The sequence below is a fragment of the Cyrtonyx montezumae genome, unplaced genomic scaffold, assembly GCF_038088225.1.
Source record: "Cyrtonyx montezumae isolate F1298 unplaced genomic scaffold, pur_monq_1.0 scaffold_54, whole genome shotgun sequence".
Lineage (NCBI taxonomy): Eukaryota > Metazoa > Chordata > Aves > Galliformes > Odontophoridae > Cyrtonyx > Cyrtonyx montezumae.
Genome location: NW_027072061.1, coordinates 1016837 through 1044271, shown reverse-complemented (window position 1 = coordinate 1044271; position 27435 = coordinate 1016837).

Here is a 27435-nt window from a genome sequence, read left to right as displayed (position 1 = left end):
GAATTTTTTACATGACGTCTTTCAGCTGAAAACACTGCTGAAATTATAAAATAATAAAGAGTTCATTAGGGAGATGAAGGAAAGTTTGCAGTCCCTAATGCCAGTCTTCTGGAGTGAATCATGAAATTCGGTTAACTGAACCCTCGCTATCAATCTCCATATCTAGTTCTTTCATACCAATGTCCTAACCTGCCTGAAGCTGAAAGACCTATAGTATTTGAAGTAAATGCAATGTGGTAACTGCACAGTTATAGTTTATGGCCTTAATGGTTTCACTGTAAATCAGTTATATAATAATAAGAAGACTTTATTTACAGGGTAAAATATGGCAAAAGTGCTTCTCAAAAATTCAAGGTGTTCTGTTGTGTTGAGTGCTGGTACTTGAGTAGACCAAATGGAAGACTACATATAAAGATTCACCTTAACAACACTTGGGGCAAACTGACTTGCCAAAAACTCTCTCAGCTATAGTAACAACATGGACTTGTCTATATGCCTGATTTCATCTGCAAGAGGGTGATACTTTATCCATTTATGCCTTAAACCATTGATCTCCACCCACATGGTGACACTCACTGAGTATACAACAAAGAGCCCTGTTTGTGGAAATGAAGTGGTAATGTAACAGCAGGAGAGAACAATTTCCTGGCCTGAACAACTTTGCTGCATTCAGGCATTACTGCAGAATCCGGATATTGTTTCAAGCTAGTTGTCCCTCTAGTGGCTGTTTAGAATATACTTCAAAAGAAGGCTGCCCAAATTCTTTGGAAGGCACATAAGAATTTTTTTTTTTCCAAGGTGCTTCCATCTGTTGCACAAGACTCAAGGTTGGATTTAGCTCTAAAGAGTAACAAGTTATATTCATATATGAAGGTCTTCCATATATTCTCTACTTCTAGGCCTTTTATTCTTCCACATGTCTTTCTCTTCATGAACTTCTAATTTTTTATCATGGAATACATCTTATTCCATGAATGGGAAGACAAGAAAAGATTAATTCCTTTGAATGTTAGGTTTTTACATAAGATCACTTACTGTCTGTCTTAGGCTGTTTATATAATCAGAAAAGAAAAATATACTATCTGAAGTTCGATTTATTCTGCTTAGATCTGAATTGCCCTGGAGGTTCCTATAGATATCTAGCATTTTTTAAGTGAGCATAGGATCATTTGTTTAAAATATGTTAACTTAAATATCTCAGTTATGAACCTGAAGTTGTATTTAACCTTAATACCACCTGTGAAACTTTCCTTGAGTCTCTCTGACTCCCTACTTCTGTTAAACCATTTTTATATAGAATTCATTGTTTTCTAGATGCCACTTTTTGAACTGTGAGCCCCACCTTATTGACTTGCTGAACTGCTATAATGCAGCTTAATTCTCAGATGGCAATGTAGAAATGATCAATAAAAAGTTAGTAAAGAAAACTGCAGAATGCATCAATGATGGACATAATTTCTTCTCAAATCTACATAGATTAATCAAAAATGATGCTTCCTGTTTATTTTCATGAAACTGCAGCATATACAAAGAGTACATTTGAGCAAATTACCAATTACTAAATACTGTTATTCACTGTAGTCCTCATCATTAACTATGCATTTTTTCAGTGATGAACAAGAGTCATCATTCAGTGATTGTGAAAATCTGCATGGACATTTGGATCATGGCTTGTTTTTCACACTGCTGTCAGCATTGCTGAGTTGCACCATTCACTGCTTCACTGTGTTTACATCCACTGTTTGGTATCCATAAATGTTCTACAGGTATCAATGAATGTAGTTTTTTTCTCATGGGGAAATTCAGTTCTATGTCTTTGCTTCATATGCACTTCTACATCAGACACTATTTTGTGAGATTGCCTTCTGCTGCCATCTGTAACACAGCAACAAAATGTGATGGAACACTGACAGAAGGTTTCAACCTGCCTCTGACATTGTGGGCCAACATAATAAAATAGGAGGCAGTACTTTCAGAACATCTCTTATAGTAAATAAAGGATAGGAGAACCCTTGACTTTACATTGTACTGGAGACCGAAAAGACTGAATTAATTATTAAAGACCAAAGTATCAGAGCAATTGCTTTTGAGTCAGGGATTTGAATACTGTCCTTAATAAGAGTAACCAGAAGCTGATGACAGAGGGCTTTTCGTATGTTTATATTGCATTTTTCACAGACTATCAGCATAAATACCACTTCCTTAGTTAGAATCCATCTGCTCTGTTGACGATGTACTTAAATTGCAAGCAAGCATTTAATGGTGTCATGCCAAAGCTCTACAGAATGGATGTTGAGAGAGCTTTAGGAATCACTAAAATGAAAGGGCTTTTCTCTTAATTTCAATCACCAGAAGACTTTGAACAGAACATGACATCTTAGCCATCTGAGCTTTTAAACAAGACTTTGGCAGACACACAATGCTCAGCTCTGTGGTACCTAAATAATTGAGGCTTTGAAACATCAAAGTACTTGCACCTCAAACACTCAAGTAGCTTTATTTGAAAGATTCTTTTCACAAAAGAAGACTAACTCTGCCATTTGAGATCAATGAAATTCTCTGAAACATGGTGCCTTCACTTTAGATTGAAACACATTAGTTGTTTACTATGTATTGACTGTAAGTGTCCAGGTGCAGAAGGTGTTTGATTAAGCACATATCTTTGTGATGGCATGATACACTGGGGAATTATGGATGACAACTGAAAAAGGAGAGAGAGGAGGAATCATTATAGTAAAAATTAGAATTTCTCAACATTTCCAAATTAAATGCACATTTAATGTTATTTTTTACATTTTATTTTATCCTTTTCCAAACATCCAACAGATCGCTCCAGGGTTAAGAACTGGCATTTGTGGCAAATCAAAGGAATACACTCTGGTGACACAGGTTTTTAGCCTTGCTTTATCCTCTAAATTGGTTTCTCGTTAAAAATTTTCTCTGAGCTGTTAGGATACGCTCTTCTTTACAAATCCTGGCTAAAGCAGAATGTGAAATTGATATTGCATTCGTAAAGATGCTATACATCTTCACATTCAGATTTGTTTTGTTATTGAGGTAATTACAGTTATTTTGAATCACTTATTCATTCTTCTAATTAGTGTTTACACTTGTGCAATAATACTATACAAAAAAACATTTCCCAAAAGAAAGTGATAAAATCATAGAACGACTTGGATTTGAAGGCGACTAAGGATCACAGAATCACTGAATCAGAGAATTGTAGGGATTGGAAGGGACCTCCAGAGGTAATTGAGTCCAGCCCCCCTGACAAAACAGGCTCTCTATAACACTTTGTAAAGGTAGGGTCTTGAATGTCATCAGAGAAGGAGGCTCCACAACCTCTCTGGCAACCTGTTCCAGTGCTCTGCCACCTGCACTGTGGAGAATTTCCCATGCATATTTGTGCAGTACTTTCTATGCCTCAGTTTGTGACCATTTTCCCTCCCCCTACCACCACACAACACAGAGAAGAATCCGAACTCATTCTTTTGCTTCTGCTTCTTTAGATATTTGCAGATGTGGATTAGATCCTCTCCGAGTCTCCTTTTCTCAAGGCTGAACAGATCCAGGTCTCTCAATCGTTCCTCATAAGAGAGGTGTTCCATGCCCTTTATCATCTTTGTAGCCCTCCACTGGACTCTTCTAAGGAGAGTTTTTTTTTTTTTTTTTGTACCAGGTAGCTCAGAACTGGACACTGTACTCCAGGTGAAGCCTCAGAATGGCAGAGTAATGGGGGCAGATCACCTCCCCTGACATGATGGGCAAGCTCTTTTTATTGCACCCAGGATGCCATTGGCCTTCTTTGCCACCAGGGCACACTGCTGGCTCATGGCCAACCTGTCATCCACCAGGAGACTCAGGTCCCTCTCCTCAGAGCTCCTCTCCAGCAGCTCATCCCCCAGACTGTAGTAGTGCATGTGATTATTCCTCCCTAAGTGAAAGACTCTACACTTGCTTTTGTTAAACCACATCCCGTTCTTCTCTGCCCAACTCTCCAGCCTGTCCAGGTCTTGCTGAATGGAAGCAGAGCCCTCCAGTGTGTCAGCCATTCCCCACAGCTTTGTAGCATCAACAGAGATCATTTACTTCTATGAAAATATGACAAAGTAGTCTGTGTGTGCCTTACAGCCCTGACAGTCAGAAGAAAGTCTACTTGTAAGTTTTGTTCTACTCTCATTACATCTGAAGTATTACCTATTACTACTAAATTCAAGACATTTTTGGTGCAGAGGGAATATTTTCTCTCCAGTACTTGAAGGTAAGATTTTATTGCTAGTTTAATTAATGCTTAACCTTCTAATAAAAATCTAATCTTTTTTCTTATTTGTTAGTAAAAATTATAACACACAAATGCCTTGTATAGCTAAAATTGTTTTTCAGAAAACTTACTAGATTCTTTAGTTTTTAATACTTATCCTCCCAGTGTGACTCTGGGTCACAACTCTTACCTCTGCAGTGATCCCCAGAAGGAACTGTTGGATAGAGAGATATATGATTCTCATGGTATGGAACTCCTCATTCCCAAGTTTTGATCTGCACAAGTAGCTTTTCCCCACATTTTTCTTGGTGTGGTTTGCTACCTTTTTATTGGTTCTCTGCCAAATTTTGAGAGCATACTATGGCCTCCACCAAACTCACATAACATAAAAAACTATTGTTTGTTACACAAATGTGACTTAGTCACTTAGCTCAGAGTCTCCACACTTTCAGATTAATGCAGAGCCTGTAACTATGTACTACGAAAAAAAAACCATATTTAGAGGGATAAAACAGTGAAATGTTATTATCGTGTATAGTCCAAGTACTTACATGTTCTCATCTTTAAAACTCAGCTTTAGAAACTAAACTCTCCAGGGCAAAAGTGAATTAAGACAGACTTTCACTTTAGTATTCTATGTGAAATAAAATGCTTATGTTCCCTTATCTGGTCCTTAAATTGTTTATTTATGCGATAAGTTTTAAAAACCCAATTAATTAGAAGCAATCTCAACAGTAACTGAAGATATTAGGCATCTCAGATAAGGACCTTAATCATCAGACTGCAAAAGTTCATCCTCTCCACATATCTTTGATTCCATTATGATTGTTTTCCCAAGTTAAAGAGCTACATGCAGATCAGTGGAAGGTAATTTTGTTTATCAATCCTGTAGAGATTTGTGATCTTATGAATTAAGTTGACTTTAAATTTTACTATTCTTTTAGTTTTTTTTCTAGGAAGGTTGTTAATGCAACAGTAATATAGGACAGTTTCATATAATTGCTATTTTGTAGGAATCTACATATATTTTTATACCTACACCTATTTATAAATGTTAATTTTATCAGACAAGCAGATAGATTCACAGCGGAGGAAAAAATATATTTACTTTTTAGTTAGCCTAGTAACTCAATATTTACCTGGATTCATGAACTGACTGGATATATTAAATTCATCTAAAGCTGCTAAATAAAATCTAAATACAGATACAACCCATAGCTCAAGAAAATTCCATAATATAAGTCATTCAGTACTGTAAGTATACATTAAAAAAACATATTGCAGACCTGACTGTTCTGGCTAAATCCATCAACCACTATCAAGCAGAGGAAAGGGGATTTTGTCTAAGTTGAATCTCTGATCTGATCCAGCATGGCCAGTCCTATGATACAATAGTTTTTCATGGTTTTTTTTTGTTTTGTTTGTTTGTTTGTTTGTTTGTTTGTTTTTTCCCCCTAGATGAGTTGGTAAAGAAGAAACTCCTACAGCAGAATGTGGAACATGTCTGATCTGATCTTATTTCAACCCTGATATATCTATCACCTGTAAAAACAAGGTTTAATGTCAGAAAAATAATTTTGTCTCAGATAGAATATGCTTTTGAATTGACAAGTCTTACTGATTTTTTGCTATGTTTTCTTTAGTTTAGTTTTGTTTTGTTAATCATATGCTCACTATATCTACAGCAAAATAAGTTTTAAGGAATGCTGAAAACTTACAGTAAAAAATAAAAATAATTAAAAAAAAAGAGCTAGACAGTCATTTAATTTTCAGCTTTGTAACCCCTTTCAAACCATGGTGACAGAAGTTGTTGAATGGCAGTGCTGGGCATGACTGCAAACCTTCAAGCAAGTGAATATTATTTTTTTCTGGAATAAAACTAGATCAGTGAAAAATAAAATTTTATGCTTCCACCAAAAGCTCTATGCCTCTGTCCCAGTGATGTACAGGAAGAGGAAAAATATAACCTCAATATTGCTCTTCCACCATTGATTCATCCTAGAATTGATACACTTGTGCCATGGTTGCCCTGAAGTGTAATAGTGTACCATTACATTCCAGTTACAATACCATTATACTGCTATTAGGAAAGACTGCCGAGCAACACAATTTTTCAAATAAATATAAATTGTGAATGGCTGAAATGTGAAATGCCCTCAAGTGCCCAGCAGCAGGATTTTCAAGTGTCCTTTTTCAGTGGTCAGTTTTTATGCTCTCTGACTGAGGAATGGACCAGTTTCTCTTCTGATTTTTAGTAGCAGTCGTAACAGGCACAAACAATAAAGAGCTGCACTGGAGTTTTGTCCATGACCTCTGTGTAGCCTCGGTGAAGACACTGAAATTCTGCTGAGTATTTCCTGTAAGGAAGTTACAGCTGTGGCCTCAAAGACATCCAGCTCAAAGCTTGTTGCAAATCTCAGCCATCATCGTATTATTTCTTGCTTTTCATCAGCTTGCATTTGTTTGTCTTAAAGTGGAGCAATAGTCTCCTGCAGTATTTCTCCATTAATGATGGCAGAAAAGAACATGGCTGTGTATCTACACAAATGAAACAAATACAAATCTTTGTCTTTTATCAGGCTTGTCTCCCTGAAATTCACACTTCTGAGTCAAGAGGATGTTCTTTACACCTACTCAGCTGGAATGCAGTACACACTGCATGTTGATAGCCAGCATCTTCACACCCACTAATTCATGCATATGCCAATACTTTTTTCACTACAACTGTTGTGCTTTGTTCAGGACCCCTCACAGCTGTTTCTAGCATGCACCACCAATCAGAGAGCTTCTGGGTAATTTACACCTTCTCCCTGCCCCTTAGTACTTCAATAGCTGAAATATAATATATGTATGATCATCAAGCACTGATCACTGAGAGACTTCATGTTCTTTCATATCAACTGGTAGGTGTAAAACAGATGGGATACCCAACTGAAATAGTGAGTGGTGTTAGCTGCAAGTGGAACTCTACAGTATAGTTGCATACAGTCATTTAACAGCACTTTGTTCACAATTTCCTACTCTCTTTATGCAAATAGCTACAAGTATGCAGATATATAGATGTATTAAATTCTCAATAATTATTTGTTTAATCATTAATTTATATTTAAACAAGCATTTTAAAGAAGGGATAAGCTTGGTTTAAATCATGAATAGGTTCTAATTCCTTTGTTAAAATATTATCCCAGTTGTTTAACTGGTATGCCAGGCTGAGAATTACAATATCAGCAGAATTACAATATCAGCAGAATTACAATATCAGCAATATCTGCTTTTTATTACTAATTCTGCTGTTCTTCATTCATTTATTATCTTTAAATTAATGATGGGAAAGTCTCCAAAATAAGACTAGGGAAATCTGCCACAGGTGAAGAAGTTGTTTTTTTTTTTTTTTTTCTGTTAAAGGTCTGTCTTGGGACTTGGGAAAGTTTTCTTCCATCAGTATGCAGTAAGTTCTGTGGGCCATTGACAAAATCTGGGGGGTTCATTTCAAAACCCGAAGAAATCTGCCTAGTCATAGGTATCAGTCCCACCTTTCTATTCGGGATGGAAGAATGAATGGGATTGCAAACATCTGCTATGTCAAAAAAAAAAAAATAAATCCCTAGCTGAAACCACAATGATTTTATTTTATTTTATTTTATTTTATTTTATTTTATTTTATTTTATTTTATTTTATTTTATTTTATTTTATTTTATTTTATTTTATTTTATTTTATTTTATTTTATTTTATTATTTTATTTTTTCACAGAGTACACGCATCCTCCCCTCCATTGCTAACAGTGGGGCTAGTTCTTCAGCTGGTGTGGGACAGTCTAATCTCTTCAAATATCTCATGTAAGTGTCTATCATAAATTCTGAGCACTTGTGCAATAGTAGATGAACTGTGATCAATTTTGTATCAATTCCTCTCTGAATTTCCCTCAGTTCCTATGTCCCAACGTACAAACATCACCACAATACGATTCTGACTGTAGCTGGACTAATTTAGTGAGACACTTGGAGATATTTCTGTGCCTCAGAAGATCATGAAAAAAAATCCTCTTGGAAGAGATAGCAAGGCATTGGCAAGTTGAGAAGGTGGTCTAAGACAGCCAGCACAACTTCACCAAGGGGAGATCATGACCAATTTGGTGGCATTCTAAAATATAGTGACAGCACTGAGGGGACAGCTGATGTCAACTACCTGGATTTGAACAAGCTGTTTAACATGAAACTACACCACATTCTTATCTCCATTCTTATCTTGGCAAGATACAGATCTGAAGGGAGGATTATCTGGTGGATAAAGAATTGGTTAGATGGTCACAATCAGGGTTGTGGTCAACAACTCTATGTTCAGATGGTGGCTGTTCATGAGTAGTTCATGAGTAGTTTCCGTGAAGGCTTTGCCCTTGAACTGGTGCCCTTTTACATCTTTTTCAATTACACTGGCAGGGGGATAATGGGAATCCTTGGTAAGTTTGCTGATGACACCAAGATGAATGGTGCAGTTTAGACAGTAGAATTAAGGAATGCCATTCAAACTGACTTGGCTAGACTTGAAAAGTGGGTCCATGTGAACATTATGAGGTGGGTCTAGGTATGTTTATAGACTGGTTTAGAAGTGGATTGGCAGCAGCTCTGTCTGGGAAGAAAAGCTGGACAGGAGGCAAGAGTGTATGCTTGCAGCATGGAAGGCCAACAGTGTCCTGGGCAGCATTAAAATAATAGCAGCCAACATGGCCAGGGAGGTGATTGCTGTCCCCATACTCCGCCCTTGTCTGGTACCATCTGGAGTACCAATTCATTTTGCCAGAATTTGTGCAAGAGAAGCAGTAAGGAAGAAATGACAGAGACCTTGTGACAAAAGTAGGATTAGCAAGTGTTAGAAATGCTCTAAGTCAAGAATTTCGGGTTAGGCAAAAATCTCAGTGATAGCAGAAATTTTATTAATTATTGCAATAATGGGCGCACACCCCCTACTGACAAGGGAGAAATCATGCAACTTGTCAATAAAATCCATTCCATTACATACCCAGGCTCCAACGCAGTCATTGGCTGAGCATCTCAGGCTCACACTCTTCTGATGCGATTGCTACGTTATATTTCCATACAATGTCTGTTACCAATCCCCCCCAAATTCAAGTATGTTCTGTACTTTTTACAATGGTAGGAGGACAATACCTTCCATAATTATTCGCCAGTCCCATCCTTTGCCAGACTTTCCCCTACCTAATTACCTTTCCCTAGTGCCCATGCCAATTTTAACTAGGTTGGAATATCTCAGTCTCAACTTTACTCTGTTTGGCAATTTACCCATGCTACATATAGAAATACGGGAAATTTCCACTGCAAAAGCACAATCTACTTCTCACACAAGGAAGGACTAAGAGTTGCTCTTTGGTGAAAACAAAGTATTTAGATTGGCATTGTCACCTAAACTATGATGAAACAACTGTTCTCTTTTTCCTCCTTATATTTTTCATCTAAGCATATGAAAAAAAATACAGACTACTTATGATGCAGGCTGTAGATGTAGTCTACCTAAACTTCAGCAAAGCCTTCAGTGTTGTCTCCCATGATATCATATAATCATAGAATTGTTCAGGTTGGAAAAGATCATCAAGTCCAACCACAACCTAAACATACTACCCTATCTCTAACAACCCACTGCTAAATCATATCCCTGAGTACCACATCCAAACACATTTTAAACACAATTTCATGGATGATGACTCAACCACCTCCCCAGGGAACCTATTCCAGTGCTTAACAACCTTTTCTTTAAAGAAGGTTTTCCTTAGATCCAACCTAAACATCCCTTGGCACAACTTTAGGTCATTTCCCCTTATCCTGTAACCTGTCACCAGTAAACAGAGACCAACCCCGTTCTCACCGCAATTACCTTTCATGTATTTGAAGAGAGCAATAAGGTCTCACCTCAGACTCCTCTTCCCCAGACTTAACAGCCTCAGTTCCTTCAGTTGCTCCTCACAGGTCATATTCTCCAGGCCCTCCACAAGCCTTGTTCTTTGGACCTGTTCCTGGAGCACCTGGCAGCCCATGGTTTGAACAGATACACTCTTTGCTTGGTAAAGAACTGGCTGGATGGCCAGGCCCATAGAGTGGTGTTGAATGGAGTCACGTCCAGTTGACAACTGGCCATGAATGATGTTCCCCAGAAATTAGTGTTGGGGCTTATCCTGTTCAATATCTTTATCAATGATCTGGATGAGGGCATTGAGTGCACCCTCAGTAAGTTTACAGATGACACCAAGTCTGGAGGAAGTGTTGATCTGCCTGGACACCTGAAGAGGGATCTAGACAGGGTGGATAGCTGGGCTGAGGCCAATGGGGTGAAGTTCGACGAGTCCAAATGTATTACACTTTGTCCACAACAACCCCAGGCAATGGTGCAGGCCTGGGCGGAGAGGTTGGAGGTCTTTGGAGAGGAAACAGACCTGGGAGTACTGGTTGATGCTCAGTGAAAGCAGTGTGCTCAGGTGGCCAAGGGGTATCTGGGCTTGTATCAGAAATAGTATTGCCAGCAGGAGAAGGAAGTGATCCTTCTGTTGTCAGCACTGCTGAGGCTGCATCTCAAACATTGTGCTCAAACTTGGACCCCTCACTACAAGATGTTGAGACACTGGAACAAGACCAGAGAAGGGCAATGACTCTGGTTAAGGTTTTGGAGCATAAGTATTAGGAGTAGCTGAGGGAGCTGGGATTGTTCAGTCTGAAGAAGAGAACGCTCAGGGTTGACATAGTCACTCCCTAGAACTACCTGCAGGGAAGTTGTGGTGAGGTGGGAGTCAGCCTCTTTTCCCATGTAATTAGCAAAAGGACTAGAGGGAATGGCCTCAAGTTGCACCAGGGAAGATTCAGGTAGGACATTAGGAAATAATTCATCTCTGAGAGAGTGTCAGGCACTGAAACAATCTGTCCAGGGAAGTGGTAGAGTCACCATCCCTGGAAGTGTTCGAAAGGCATTTAGATATTGCACTTAGTGGCACGGTTTAGTGGGAAATATTGGTGATAGGTGGATGGGTGCACTGGATGATCCTAGAATTTTTTTTGCAACACAAGTAACTCCAGGTAGTTAGAACCATAGAATAACTTGAGTTGGAAGAGTTCCCTATGAATCATCAATTCCAACTCCTATTTTGTCTGCCTTTTCTTATTTTTTTTTCTCACAAAATATTGTTGGATTGTGTTGTTGTCCTTCCTAGCCTTGAATAACTAGATTTTGGTTTTGTCAAAATTACGAGACAGATTCCAAGGTCTGCCTTTCATGAGCTTCCTTAATTGATATTAGTTATACTTTTATCTTCTAATTCTTTGTTGATAAATTCTTAGCATATGATGAATGACACATTTAATGGTTTAAAGCAGTGACAAGTCTTTTACAGTAACTGTGTAAGTTAATGACATTGCACAGAGTGGTAGGCAAATGTTTGCTAGGATTCCTTGAGCTGTTAAAATCATCTCTATTAAAAAAAAAAAAAAAGTGGTCTAAATCAGAACTTGTTTCAGAATTACATTTCCAAAACATTTTAAATGATAATTAGCTATACACACTGAGAATCTTATAATGAATGTTTTCGTTATTTATAGTTATAATATATGTTATGTCCATATTCATTTATTTCTTATGTCATATCCTCTAATTTATTTATTTGTTTGTTTGTTGGAGAGGGATGCAAGGAAAACAGCTGGAATGGTCTGGTCCCTCATTTTTTTCTTTTTGTAATTCATAATTTATATATATGCCTCTAAAAGACTAGAGGCCAGAATTACACAGTCATATGCCCATGTCTACATCATCCAGGTATGCATCCTGACAATGCAAATGAAAGCATTACTTCTCCCTGATTGCTGACTTGAAATCTGAGTAAAAGACTTGACCTACAAAAATATTAGGCTTTGGTGTGAGACTGAGAAAGGAAGGTGAAAAAATCAATGAATTAGAGTTTGTATAGCAAGAAGTTTTATTCAAATTGGGAAACCTTGTATTTCATCTAAGTTATTTAAGCTTTCTCTTTTCTTACCCTTTAAAAAGATCAATTTCAAAATTAAAATGACATTTTGAAATGAAATGTTCTAGTTTATTCAGAAAATATTGATATAAAGAATTCTGACATTTCCTAAAAACATTTCATTTCATGTGTGCTTGTGTATATGAGAACTACTTGAAGGATGAGACTTGACCTTATAAATTCTTAGCTGTTGATAGAACAATACAGGTAGAGGCATATGAAAAAATAATAATAATAATCCCATACTTTTTCTATTCCCAAACATACTTCACCAAGCCATGGAAAGATAAGAGGGATGCCTACAGAATTAAACTACCTTGAAATATATGAAGCAGAATAACCTCTTGCTGCATAGCCCACATTGCTGCAGTCAGAAGTAGCTAGAGGCTTTCCAAAACTCCTTGTGTATATTGTCATGGAAACACATATAAAAACCAAAGCAACAAACTAACAAATAATTTGAAAACAATTGCATTTTTATTCTATCTCAACGGTTTATGGGAAGGTTCGGCCCAGTTCCGTGACAGGGGACCCACAGACCCACACCCCAGGAAAGAGGAAGGTGGAAAGGGAAAAGGGAAAAGGTAGATGGGCCTAGAAACAAAACAGCGGGAACGATCTGAGGAGGAAAAGTAATTTATTAAATAGATATCGGAAATCAAAATAACACAATGTAATACAATATAATTGGAATTAAATCTAATAAATAAATAAAATGATCAATAGAGAGTGTCCGATAAAACAAAGGCCTTATGCTAACGATGAAGGTGAGATGGCAGCGAGCACCCACTGCTGAGTCGATCCCAAAGGTAAGAGCATGTCCCATGACCACAGACAGTTTTTATCCTTCCCTCTGAGCATAAACATGTAAGAACACAAAGAATCACAAAGTCCTCTGGGGAATGTAGTTCTTCTCTTCTGAGACAGGTATACCTGGATCTATCAATGATCCACGGAGCTGGAGCATTAACTCTTTAACTCCTAATGCACTACATGATGTTATGATGTGGAATATCAGTACCAAAAATCATAAAACTATGACATTCCACCCCTTATTCCACATCACTACATCATGCTTGATATATATATAGAAGAACAATGATTAATATGCATTAAATTCACACTCATACAACATATATATATATGCATATACATAGAATTACTGACTGCACTCCCCAAACATCAAATTCCCTTGTGGTACACATTGAACATCCCCATTCTTCTGCATCACCCGCCAGGTAGACCCAGGTCCCTGAGCAAAAACAGTTCCACGGAGAGGTTTGCCCTCTCCAGAAGCTGGAAGTACCCAAACTGCTTTTCCCAACATGTTCTTTACATGTACTACAGGGACCTTATCTCCCTCTACAGTAGGTAGAGAGCTGCATTGGGCAGGACCATCATGATTGATGGATCCTCTGGTGTTGACCAACCAGGTGGCTTTTGCCAAATGCTCCTCCCAGTGCTTAAATGTTCCACCACCCATTGCTTTCAACATTGTTTTTAACAACCCATTGTACATTTCAATTTTACCAGAAGCTGGTGCATGATAGGGGATATGATAAATCCATTCAATGCCATGATCTTTGGCCCAATTATTTACAAGAAAATTTTTGAAATGAGTCCCATTATCAGACTCAGTTCTTTCTGGAGTGCCATGTCGCCAGAGGACTTGTTCTCGAGCCCTAAGATGGTGTTTTGAGCAGTATCATGGGGTACTGCATATGTTTCAAGCCACCCAGTGGTTGTCTCCAACATGGTGAGCACATAACACTTACCATTGTGAGACTGTGGCAAGGTGATATAATCAACCTGCCACGCCTCCCCATATTTTTACTTTTGCCATCTCCCTTCTCCCCAAAGAGGTTTCATCCTCTTGGCTTGTTTAATTGTGGCGCATGTGTCACAGTCATGGATAACCTGTGCAATAACATCCATAGTTAAATCCACCCCTTGGTCTCTAGCCCACTTATATGTTGCATCTCTCCCTTGATGGCCCGAGGTCTCATGGGCCCACTGAGCTAGAAATAATTCACTCTTGTTTTGCCAGTCCAAGTCTACTTGAGCCACCTTAACTTTGGCAGCCCAATCCACCTGATGGTTATTTTGTTGTTCCTCAGTTGCCCGGCTCTTAGGAACATGAGCATCTACATGGCGCACCTTTACAACCATATTCTTTATTCGGGCAGCAATGTTTTTCCACAGTTCAGCAGCCCAAACAGCTTTACCTCTCCACTGCCAACCATTTTGTTCCCACTCCTGTAACCACCCCCATAAAGCATTTGCCACCATCCATGAGTCAGTGTAAAGATAAAGCACTGGTCACCTCTCTCATTCAGCAATATCTAAGGCCAGCTGGACAGCCTTTACCTCTGCAAATTGACTTGATTCTCCTTTTCCTTCAGTGGCCTCTGCAACTCGTCGTGTGGGGCTCCACACAGCAGATTTCCATCTGCGGTGCTTACCCACAACATGACACGATTCATCTGTGAACAGGGCATATCTCTTTTCATTGTCTGGTAGTTCATTATATGGTGGGGCCTCTTTGTCATGTGATACCTCCTCTGTTGGTGTTATTCTAAACTTTTTTACATTCAGGCCAGTCCATGATCACTTCTAGGATTCCTGGATGACTGAGGTTCCCCATCCGAGCTCGCTGTGTAATCAGCGCAATCCACTTACTCCAAGTGGCATCAGTAGCATGATGGGTGGAGGGAACCTTTCATTTGAACATCCAGTTCAACACTGGCAGTCGAGGTGCCAGAAGGAGCTGCGTTTCAGTACGGATTACTTCAGAAGCAGCTCGAACTCCCTCGTACGTGGCTAAGATCTCCTTCTCAGTTGGAGTGTAGCGCTCCTCACACCCCCTGTACGCCCGACTCCAGAATCCAAGGGGTTGGCCTCGTGTCTCTTCAGGAGCTCTTTGCCACAAGCTCCAAATGGGACCTTCCTTCCCAGCAACAGTGTAGAGGATGTTCTTTACACTACACCCAGAAAAGCTTGAGTCTCTGTCTTACTAGTGGGTGGAGACATGGCAGTGATTTTGTTAATCACATCTGTAGGGATGTGACTACGCCCATCTTGCCACTTTATACCTAGGAACTGAATTTCCTGTGCAGGCCCTTTCACTTTGCTTCGCTTGATAGCAAAGCCAGCTCGCAGAAGGATCTGGATTATTCTCTCTCCTTTCTCAAAAACTTCCCCTGCTGTATTGCCCCACACGATGATATCATCAATGTATTGTAAGTGCTCAGGAGCACCGCCCTGTTCCAATGCAGTTTGGACCAACCCATGGCATTTAGTTGGGCTGTGCTTCCACCCCTGGGGCAAACGGTTCCAGGTGTACTGAACACCCTGGCTCTCTAGCTGATGAATCAGGTTATGAATGGGGAGCAAGGAATCCCTGTTAGTGCGGTACTGCCATCTGCGCACCGTTTTTGTAGCAATCGGTACCTGTTGCTCCTCCACTTGTAGCAACCCCACAACAGATGGATCTTCTGATAGGCCAGGCAAAGCAGACAGCTGCTTAATGTTGTCTGCGTCCACAGCAGCTATTCCAATGGCCCGTCGAAACCCTTTGGGATCCTTAAAATATCCCCTTTTGAGGTAATCAATACCAATTATACATGGAGCCCCTGGGCCAGTCACAATAGAATGTTTTTGCCAGTCTTTACCAATGAGGCTTATTTCAGCCTCCAACATGGTTAACTCTTGGGAACCTCCAGCCACCCCAGAAATATAGATTAAGTCTGTCCCTTGGTGACTCGAAGGCATTAGAGTGCACTGTGCACCTGTGTCCACCAGTGCCTTGTATTTTTGTGGTTCTGATGTGCCAGGCCATCGAATCCACACAGTCCAATACACTCTATTATCCCTTTCCCCCCCCTGGCTTTGGGCAGGGCCCCTCTATTCGTTTCCTTTGTTATTTTTACGGCTACTGCCATGTCCGGCAGTCACTGGAGCAGTCACCTTCTTGGAGAAGTTCACCCTGATGGTTGATCTGTTTCATAACTCTTTTACCTGTGCCTGAAGTGCAGAAGTTGTTTTTTTATGCCACTTTTTCATATCTTTGGTATCCCTGGTCACGTAGGTAACGCCACAAGACAATACGTGACATAGTCTTGCTGTTGTCACTTCCTCAAGCAGGAAAACGTCCTCTTTTGATAGCTGAGATGTTACTGTTTTGGGAATCCTGGTTCCCATCAGATCCATCAGTTTCATCAGAATCAAGCACAGTAGTCAGTTCGTCCATTATATCTTCTTGATTGCTCTCTAGTCTGTCCACTCTTCCAGTTACCTTTACCAAGACTGAAACATAAGCTCATAGAGGGGTTAAATGTAACTCAATGTCTTGAAGTTTGTTAATCAGGTCATTTATAAGGGGTCTTCTTTGTCTTCTGCCATACACTGCTGCTAATGTACTGGCATACCTGTCTGGTGCAGTCCTCGTGAATATACGCCACATAATTGGTGTACATCTGATTCTCTCAGGATCATGCTCTTGGTTTGGTTCATCATGAATGAATGCGGGATCATGTAACATTTCCACCACAGCATATTCTCTCAAATAATTTATGCTCCTTTCCATATCAGGCCATTTCTTCTTCTCAGGCAACTGATCATCTCTGAAGGGGTATTTTTCTTTCACAGCTATCAGCATCCACTTCTAGAGACTGTAAGGTCTGTTGTGGCATGTACTAATGCCTCTATCAATGGCAGAGTCCTTGGCAATGCTACCCAATTGGCGAGCTTCATTACCATCTAGCCACATACTGTTGGCCCCACTGTCCCAACAGTGTAGTAACCAGGTGACAATAGGTTCATTTGCGTGGCGTGTAAAGTCTTTTCTCAAACTTCAAATTTCATTCATTTTCAGAGGTCGAGTAACATTGGTAACAATTTCTCTTCCATCTCCTACTCTATCAGGACTCATTGCTCTTCTAGGCGTTGGTGACCGTGATCTTGTTGGGTGACTCTGCCCTCCTACTGGAAAATCTAGAGTTCTGAACCATTCCTCTGGACCTTCTTTCTCCTCTTCTCTTACAGTGTCTGATTCCTCTACTTTCTCTTCTTCTCTTTCAGAGTCTGCTTCTTCCACTCTCAGCTCCTCCTCTTTCTTCTCTTCTAAGGGAGTTGAGACTTTTTTCATTCTCTGTCCGTTTACAGGGGCAACTGACATTGATTCTGGTGTCACCTGTGGTTGATCATATTGTTTAGTATTAATGATCATTCTCTCTAACTTGGCTCGAAGTTCATGTTGCTGAGCTGTGAGGGAATTTAGTTCACCTTGGAGCTTGTCTTGTTGAGCCCGAACATGGGTCAATTCATTTTCATAATGGAATAATGTACCTTGGCGGGAAAGATACTCAGCTTTGAGGAGTTTTTGGTCAGATTGGAAGGCGTCTAATTGAGATTGGAGGGCATCTCGCTGGGACCGGAAAGCATCCATGTTGGATCAGAAAGCATCTCGTTGAAACCAGAGGTTGTCTCTCTCAATATGGAGGGCGTCTTTCTCAGTCTAGAGGGCATCTCTCTCAGATTGGAGGGCATCTCTCTCGAACCAGAAGTTGTCTCGCTCAGTCTGGATGGTGTCCATGTTGGATTGGAGAGCTTCTTGTTGAGACCGGAGGGTGTCTCTCTCGGATTGGAGGGTGTCCATGTTGGATTGGAGAGCTTCTTGTTGAGACTGGAGGGCGTCTCTCTCAGTCTGGAGGGCATCTCTCTCGGATTGGAGGGCATCTCTCTCGGATTGGAGGTTGTCTTTCTCAGTCTGGAGGGTGTCTTTCTCAGTCTGCAGGGCATCTCTCTCAGATTGGAGGGCGTCCATGTTGGATTGGAGAGCTTCTTGTTGAGACTGGAGGGCATCTTTCTCCATCTGGAGGGTGTCTCTCTCGGATTGGAGAGCATCTATATTGGACTGGAGAGTCTGATTGTCAGCTAAAAGACTCTCTTTCTGGATCAGGAAACTGACCCTTTTGGCTCGGAGACTCTCTCTCTCTATTTCAAAAACTCTATGCCTCTCTGGGATAGTATTGAATAATGCCCAGTAAGCATAAGCCAGACCCAAAATAATTTTGGCCTCCTCAGATCGGTCTGAGCCACAACATCCCTGTCTCAAATATCTGCTTAAGTTCTCAGGATCTTGCAGGTGTTCAGGAGAAAAGTTCCATGACACCGGTGATGCCCATTTCTCTAAAGTCTCTCCTAAGTCCCTCCAAACTCCCTGCCAGTCAGTATTCTCTGGCACTAGGGAGGGTTTTCTCAATATATTATAAATACAAATACTGAGTAAAATGATGAAGAGTACATTCAGGGAGACTGACACCACAATCATTACGAGCATTGGATGAGTATTCAGAAAACGCATAATGAATTCAAAGGAGAGGCCAGGAGTCTGTTTAAAAATCACAAGTTCCATAGAGTTAGCAACTCCATCTGGAGTTACTCCCTCTGGAACTGAATGCCACATCGTATACAAAAGCCAGGTAGGTATTTCCATCAGTGTTTTAGTTTATCATATAGAGACCAAGCTCCATGGATCAGACTGGCAAACTTAATTAAGTCCCAGTACGTTCTGAGCATTACAAGGGAAAAAATGATAAAATGCAGTCCCTTTAAGAGCAGTTTAAAAAGAGAAAGCTTTTTTTTTTCCTTTTTTTTTTTTTTTTTTTTTTCTTTACTAAAACTAGCTGGCAGTACCCAAAAAAAGTTTACAAATATCCCAGGACAACTGGCAGTACACCCACACTTCAAGACTGTGTTTTGGTGTGCAGCACCTGCAGTACAGATAAGCTAACAAAGCTCTGAGAGCAAAGAGAGATTCGTTCTAAAAGTATGTCTCTGCCCAGCTAAGGCAGCTGTTTTTGTCCCTGTTCGGGCACCAAAAATGTCAATGGTTTACGGGCAGGTTCAGCCCGGTTCCGTGACGGTTGGTGCGGGGGACCCACGGACCCACGCCCCAGGAAAGGGGAAGGGGGAAAGGGAGATGGGCCTAGAAACAAAACAGCGGCAATTATCTGAGGAGGGAAGCTAATTTACTAAATAGATATCGGAAAGCAAAATAACACAATGTAATACAATATAATTGGAATTAAAGCTAATAAATCAAATAAAATGATCAATAGAGAGTGTCCGATAAACCAAAGGCCTTATGCTAACGCTGAAGGTGAGACGGCAGCGAGCACCCACTGCTGAGTCGATTCCAAAGGAAAGAACATGTCCCGTGACCACAGACAGTTTTTATCTTTCCCTCTGAGCGTAAACACGTAAGAACGCAAAGCATTGCAAAGTCCTCTGGGGAATGGAGTTCTTCTTCTCTTCTGAGACAGGTATACCTGGAACTATCGATGATCCACGGAGCTGGAGCATTAACTCTTTAACTCCAAATGCCCTACATGATGTTATGATGTGGAATACCAGTACCAAAAATCATAAAACCATGACATTCTATTACATTTTATTTTTCTGTTAAGATTTGAGCCTTTATCCCATGAAATTTTATATTAAATGCCACTTATATCAGTAAACACAATTGCTCATATATGCATTTGATTTAAAATGACAAAAAAAAAAATCTGCTTTATCATTTGATCTTTCAAAGACAACAAATTGTGGATTTTTAGTGATCTGAGTTATTCCATTAGAAAAACTAAGACTTTGCTTCCATATAAATTAAACAAAGAAATCAATAAATCCAACCACCATACTTTTTTGCTCTACAGCTTCAGCTGTTTGTAGCAGTGGAACTGGGACATGGAAGGATGGAAGGATGTTAGCCTTTGATGTTACTACACATCTCATCCTGATGGAGGGGGATCTTGGAGTACTGATGGACAGTGGGCTGAATATGAGCCAGCAGTGTGCCCAGGTGGCCAAGAATGCCAATGGCATCCTGGCTTGTGTCAGGAATGGTGTGGTGAGCAGCACTAGGGAAGTCATCCTGCCCCTGTACTTGGCATTGATGAGGTCTCACCTCGAGTACTGTGTTCATTGTTGGGCACCTCAGTCCAAAAAGAATGCAGAGGTCCTGGAGCAGGTACAAAGAAGGGCAACAAGGCTTGTGAAGGGCTTGGAGAATCAGCCCTTTGAGGAGAGACTGAGGGAGCTGGAGCTGTTCAGTCTGGGTAAAAGGAGGCTGAAGGGAGACCTCATTGTGCTCTTCCCGTATCTGAAAGGTGCTTACAGTGAGAGTGGGGCTGGTCTCCTCACTGGTGACCTGTGACAGGAAGAGGGGAAATGCTTCAAGTTGCTCCAGGGTAAGTTTAGGTTGGACATTAGGAAACACTTCTTTACAGAAAGGGTTGTTGAATACTGGAATAGACTCCCCAGGGAGGTGGTTGAGTCACCATCTGTTTGCCTGTGGTGCTCAGAGATATGGTTTAGAAGAGGTTCGTTAAGAGTGAGGGTAGTATGGTTGGGCTGCAGTAGAACTTGATGATCTTTAAGGTCTTTTCCAACCTGAGTGATTCTGAATGAGTCTTGGGACACAGAAAGAGAACACATAACTTTGACTGTTGTTGACACTCCAATTGAGATTCTGTGTAGGTCAGTTAAGGATGGGAGAGAAGATCTTGTTTTTCTGTAACATTCTGCTGGCCATAATACCCTGTGAAATTTTATGTTGCTAAGGGATGCTAACCAGTTTGACTTAATTATTACTCCCAAATGTACAGGAACCTGTTGAGGAGATTTCATTGACAGTGTTCAAATCTAATTTCCTGAGGTCATGCTGCCTGTTATCTAGAAAGTAGAAGAAAAGGAATCTAAAACCTAATAGCTTAACTGATGAAGATTTTTATGCCAAAATGAGAAGCGGGTAAGTCAGCCTGCACTGCCTCTTTTTTCATTCTCCCATACACATTTATTATTATTATTATTATCATCATCATTATTGTTATTATTATTATTATTATTATTATTATTATTACATTTAAACAACAGACATTAGTTGGTTTTAATTCTGCTTAAAATTAGGGAATATTTATGAAAGAGGGACTTGAAGGGCTCTTTTTCAGTGCATTTGATATTATTGATTAACTGATATTTAGACTCCTGAGGATTGCTTCTCACTGTGCAAAATAAGCATAAAAACACTGCAAGCAATTAATTGCATGTTTTTTTGTACTATGCTTTGAGATGGCCTATCAGTCTTTTATTAATATTAATGAGAAGAATTAGTACCAAAGACCAGAGATCCATGATAGTTGGAAGAACCTGTAAGGACCCTCCAGCTCTCATGCTTTATTATTTTTTAATCAAAGTGGCTGACTTGAAGGCACAAAATTAAAGAACAGAGTTCTTTATGATTTCACAATGATTCAAATTAAAATGATCTATACTTGCATAATTCCAATGAGCCATTTTCTGCTAGTTAAAAACAGTTAAAAATTGCATAAATGCATGATTTAAGGGCTACAGTTTTCTAATCTTAATGAAAGGGCCAATTTTGGTGTATTTCTCAACTTTCACACGTGATCAGAATATAGACACCAGAGGAGAGAAAATGAGAGGGAATGTATTTGATAGCAGCATTCTACTAATAAGTTACCTTTAGAAAAAAGAGGACTTAAGTTCATCAGTAATATTTTCTGCTAGTCTAAATAGACAGTCATCTTCCTGTAAGTATATAAAATATTCTGTCTTAACATTATTTCTAATACAACAGAGTTTAAATGTTTCATTAAAGATAGCTTTTCTGGAATAGAACTCCTATTATATAGTTTGTGATTAAACAAGTTGTGGAGAACTCTTCAAAAATAATACAAAAAGACAAAAGAATACAAGGGGAAATATTGTGTAGCCTATGGTCACACTGCAAGTATGGAGCAGAATCAGAACTGTGAACAAAATAATAACCATGCAGGAGTATTTGATGTTTTCTCTCCAACAGTACTGCTTTTTTATTTTAATTCCACCTGGCAATTAATTTCAGAGTACTCCATTATGAGGCATAAGTTCATGTTTGGATGTCTCTCTAGCTGTTACACCACATAAATCTGTATGAGACATGAGATCCTCACAAGACTCTTGGAAAACTCTAGAGCCATAACTATGCCTTGGGTAAGTTCATTTCTCAAGTGTGCTTGTTTGAAGGTAGTGCTGTGGCATTAGTGGTGTTTGTACTACACTGGGATCATGACAACAATATCATATACAGTGAAAGATCAACTCAGTAAAAGTTTGGTGAGCTCTAATCCTTACTTCCTCATCTGAGTCATGTCATTGGCCCTCACTGCCTTCAACAATTCTTCAAAGCCACACTGTATACTGAAAGGCACAGTTCAAATTTCTACAATCAGCCATAATCTACATATCACTGATACAGTATATTGAAGCAAGTATACTGACATTGCATATTTATAGATTCATAGACTCATAGAATCATTTAAGTTGGAAGAGACTCTTAAAGCTCTACTCATCCAACTCCCTTGCAATGAACAGGAATGAACAGCAATTTCTTAGAACCCCTTCCAGTCTGCCTTGAATGTTTCCAAGAACAGGGCACCCACTGCCTACCTGGGCAAGCTATTCCAGTGCATCACCAACCTTATTGTAAAAAATTCTTATATCCATTCTAAGACTCCCCTGCTTTTGTTTGAAACCATTTCCCCTTGTTCTATCATGACAGACTCTGCTAAACAGTCTGTCTCCTTCCTTCTTATAGCCCTCCCTTAGATATCAAAAGGATGCTACTGGGTCACTCCAGAGTCTTCTCTTCTGCAAGCTGAACAGCCATTGCTCTCTCAGTCTGTCCTTGTAGGAGAGGTGTTTCATCCTTTGGATCATTTTTCTGGCCTTCCTCTGGAGGTACTCCAAGATGTCCACATCTCTTCTTTACTGAAGAGTCCACATCTGGACTCAGTACTCTAGGTAAGGCCTCACCAGCGCAAAGTAGAGGGGCAGGATCACCTCCCTCAACCTGACAGACGCACTTCTTTGCACGTGGTCCAGGATATAGCTGGCTTTCTGGGCTGCAAAGGCGCATTTCTAGCTCATGTTTATCTTGTTATTTACCAGTAGTCTCTAGACTTTTTCAGCAGGATCATACACTATACTTATGCTCCTCAGCTTTTATTGGTAGAAAAGGTTGCCACTGTCCGGATCAACAGTTTTCACACGTTATTTATTGAACCTCATGAGGCTCACCTGGGCACGCTGCTTGAGCCTGTCTAGGTCTCTCTGGTATCCTGTCCCTCATGCTTTTTGACAGCACCACAGAGCTTGGTGTCATCTGTGAACTTACTGAAGGTACACTCAATCCACCTGCCAAAGTCATTGGTGAAGATGTTAAGGAGCACTGATCCCGGTATTGATCTGAGGGACACCACTTGCCAATCATCTCCATTTAGACACTGAGCCACTGACACCACTTACTGAGTGTGATGTCACAGTTAGTTCCTCATCTATCAAATAGTCAAATCCATATATTTTCAGTTTGGTGAGAAGGATGTTAAGGAGGACCATGTCAAAGATCTTACTGAAGTCCAAATAGATGACAACAGCAGTTATTTCCTTGTTTACAGATGCAGTTTCATCAGCATAAAAAGCAACATGATCGGTCAGGTAGGACCTGCCCTTGAAGAATTCATGTTGGTTATGTAATATCACTTCCCTCTCTTCCATATGCCTTAACAAAGCTTCCAGGGGGATCTCCTCTATGATGTTCTCTGACATTGAGGTGAGGTTCATAAGTCAGTAGTTCCCTGGTTCATTCTTTCTACCCTTCTTAAAAATGAGTGTGATATTGCTTTTCTCTTGTCAACAGGGAATCATCTGACCACCATAACTTTCCAAATATTGATAGCATATTGATGACTACATCATGCAATTCCCTCAGGACTAAGGGCTGCATTTAATCAGGACCCATAGAGTTATGAATGTATAGGTTCCTCAGGAGGTTGTAAACTTTATCCTCACTTCCAGCAAGAGGGACATCACTCCCTCAGTTCCAACCTTCTGATTCATCCACTTGAGGGATGTGGGAAGAGTAGCTGCTAGTGAAAACTGAGGCAAAAATTTGGTGAATACCTCAGCCTACCCCTTGTCCTTAGCATGCGTGAATTGCCCACTGTGGGGATATACCCTCCAGGACTTTCCTTTTCTGGTTGATGTAATTATCAAAGCCTTTCTTATCCTTCTTTGTGTCCTTTCCTGAGTCCAGTTCCATTTTGACTATGATCTTACTGACTTCATTCATACACAGCCTAACTACATCCCTGTATTCCTCCCATCTTACCTATCCCTGCCTCAATTTCCCTTGCATTTTATTCTTGATGTCCAGTTTGACTAGCAGGTCCCAGTTCAGCCTTCCTTTCCTGATATCTTACACCTCGGGATGGATAGCTCTTATGCCCTAAGAAAGGCTTCGTTAATGATCTGCCAGTTCTACTTCCAGATTCCGAGAGCTTTGTTGACTAAGTTCCTGAAGAACTGGAAGTTCTTTTTCCTAAAATTTAGCACCTTAATTTTGCTTTGTCCATATCCTTCAAGAGTATGAACTTCATCATTGTATGTTCACTACAGCCCAAACAGCCTCCAGCCCTGGAGCTTCCCTCAGCAGCATCATTGTTGTCAGTCTGAACTTTAAGAAGTCCCAAATCCATGGATCATGAACACGATAGACTCTAACAGTCCCTTCAAAGAATTTGCAATCCATTCCATCACTGTGGATTTAGAAAACAACTGATTTCTACATGTGCAACCACTCTGCATACTGAGAAGCCTTATGCAGTCTTAGTGGACAGAAGATATAGTGCATGAAAAGCAGGAAAAATTTATAAATCTGCTAAGAAAAAGCAACCCTTTCCAAATATGTTTCAGATATCCATGAGCTATTAATTTTGTCCCCTTTAGCCATGAAAAGAGTTTCTGTGCAGTCTTCCTGTTGGCTTAACTAGTGCTAAAGATCTTGCTTTTATGTTATATATTACACAAATTTTGTGAATAGGAGTAATTGTCTGGTCCCAGTTCCCCAAATGGCACAATAAAAATGAGATCAGAATAGTTACTTGGAGCACAAAACTCTTGTGATATTAAGTACTAAATAGTGTAGACCTTAATATTTTCATCCAACGAAAAATAAAAATTCGCAAGTATGTCAACTTTCCTCACCCTTAGTATTAATTAGAAGAATTTATTGGTTAATTCAGTCCCCACTGTTCAATCAATATATTTCCCTGATTAGGAGATCTATCTTCATCTGCTCTGAGGTCAGTTTTTCATTAAACAAGTTTTAACTGCCTTTTCTTGCTGCAAAGCCAAAACCATGAAAACCAAAGATAGCCACATGTGATACAAATTACACCATTCCTATGACACTGGCTAGAAACTGATGAGACTTAAGGTCAAGAATCCACTCAAGCTAAAATAGCTTATGAGGATGACTTATTAATGACCTTGTATCGAACCAGAATTTACACATTTAACAGTTATAATATCCTCCACTTGATATTTGGGGAAGAGAAAAGGTACTCAACTGATACAAACTATTTTCTCCAGTATACACAGGGGTGATCTCAGATGCGGTACAACAGTTCATGAGTTTAAGCCAAATATGAATATGTATATAAAAGTCTGTAGTTCATTTCTGAGATAGAATACAGACACTTATTTTCTAAATGGCAAGGATTACTGAAAACATACTTTCCTAAATTCTTTGAGATACTTTTCTGCTATATGACTGCTAGAGCTAGTGCTTGTCTATTTGAATTTTCATAGTAGTAAGTCCTATTAATGCATTAGATGACAAACACAAAAAGGGACACAAAGAACTGACATTCATCGGTTATGTTTATTTTGTGCTATGTCTGCTTTGGACCAGATGAAACTTCAAGATAGCCTTCTGTGACTTTACTTTCTGAAATCTGCAAAAGAAATTTGCTTAGGGACTGAGACTGCACATGTTGGTTAACAAATTAATGTGGCTGACATACAATGTACGTGGCCCAGAACGGAAAGGTTGGTAATGGAAAACCTGACAAAATCTTAAGTGGTCCTAGTGGGCAATACTATAATACAGTGTTATTATGCCAGGTTTCCAAGAAGGTATATTAGTCAAGAACTGAAATTACTGTTTGGCAGCCCAGGAGCTTGTTATGTATTGAATAAACTATAGTTTCTGACTAATATTTGCATGCCTGTCTAAGAATATGTAAATGTGACAATTTTCCTCCTGGAAAAACTAAAATCCCTAATGAATGCAGGGGCCAAACATGTAAATAAACCTCATGATTCACACATGTGTCTCCCATTTAATTTTTCAAAATGCATTTTGCATTTTGATTATACTACAAAATGCAGCATAGAGGGCAGAGCAGTGAGAAAAATAGAAGCATGTGTACAACATATTTTTCATATCAAACAAACAATGTGATTTACTTTAATCATTTCAGTAGTAACAAATAACTGCACGTACATGCTTTGAATGCCTTCCAGGTGTATGCATTTAGGTTTAAAAAAAAGTGATTCTGTTTATACTTGTTTTTTATAGTCTGTAGACCTGATTTTACTCTCAATCACTCCAACTTTCCTCCAGTACAATTCTATTTTTTACTTTAACAGAATCGTATTTGAATTTTTATAGATGTGAAAGGACAATCATATCTCACATACCCTTGCTATGGCAGAATTTAACCCATTCTTTTTCATACCACTAATTCTGCTTTATAACACCAGACTTAAGATCCAGTTTTACTCATTAAGACCCTTAGATGGGGTCAGCAATGCAAAGACTCTCCATTAAAGCACATGAAATACTTACCCAAATATCAAGAATCATAGAATGGCCTGGGTTGAAAAGAACCCCAAAGATCATCTACTTTCAACCCCCCTGCCATGGACAGGGTTGCCAGCCACTAGGCCACCCTGCCCAGAGTCACATTCAACCTTGCCTTGAATACCATCAGGGATGGGGCATCCACAACCTCCCTGGTCAAACTGTTCCAGTGCGTTACCATCCTCTGAGTGAAAAACTTCCTCCTAACATCTAAGCTAAATCTCCACTGTCTTAGTTTAAAACCATTCCCTCTTATCCTATCATTACCAACCCATGTAAGCAGGACCCCTCCCAGCACAAATGTCACTCACAGCAACACTAAACAATGCACAGAACTCAGCCACCCTCCGTTTCTTATGCATACTAGGAGAAGATATCTAAATAC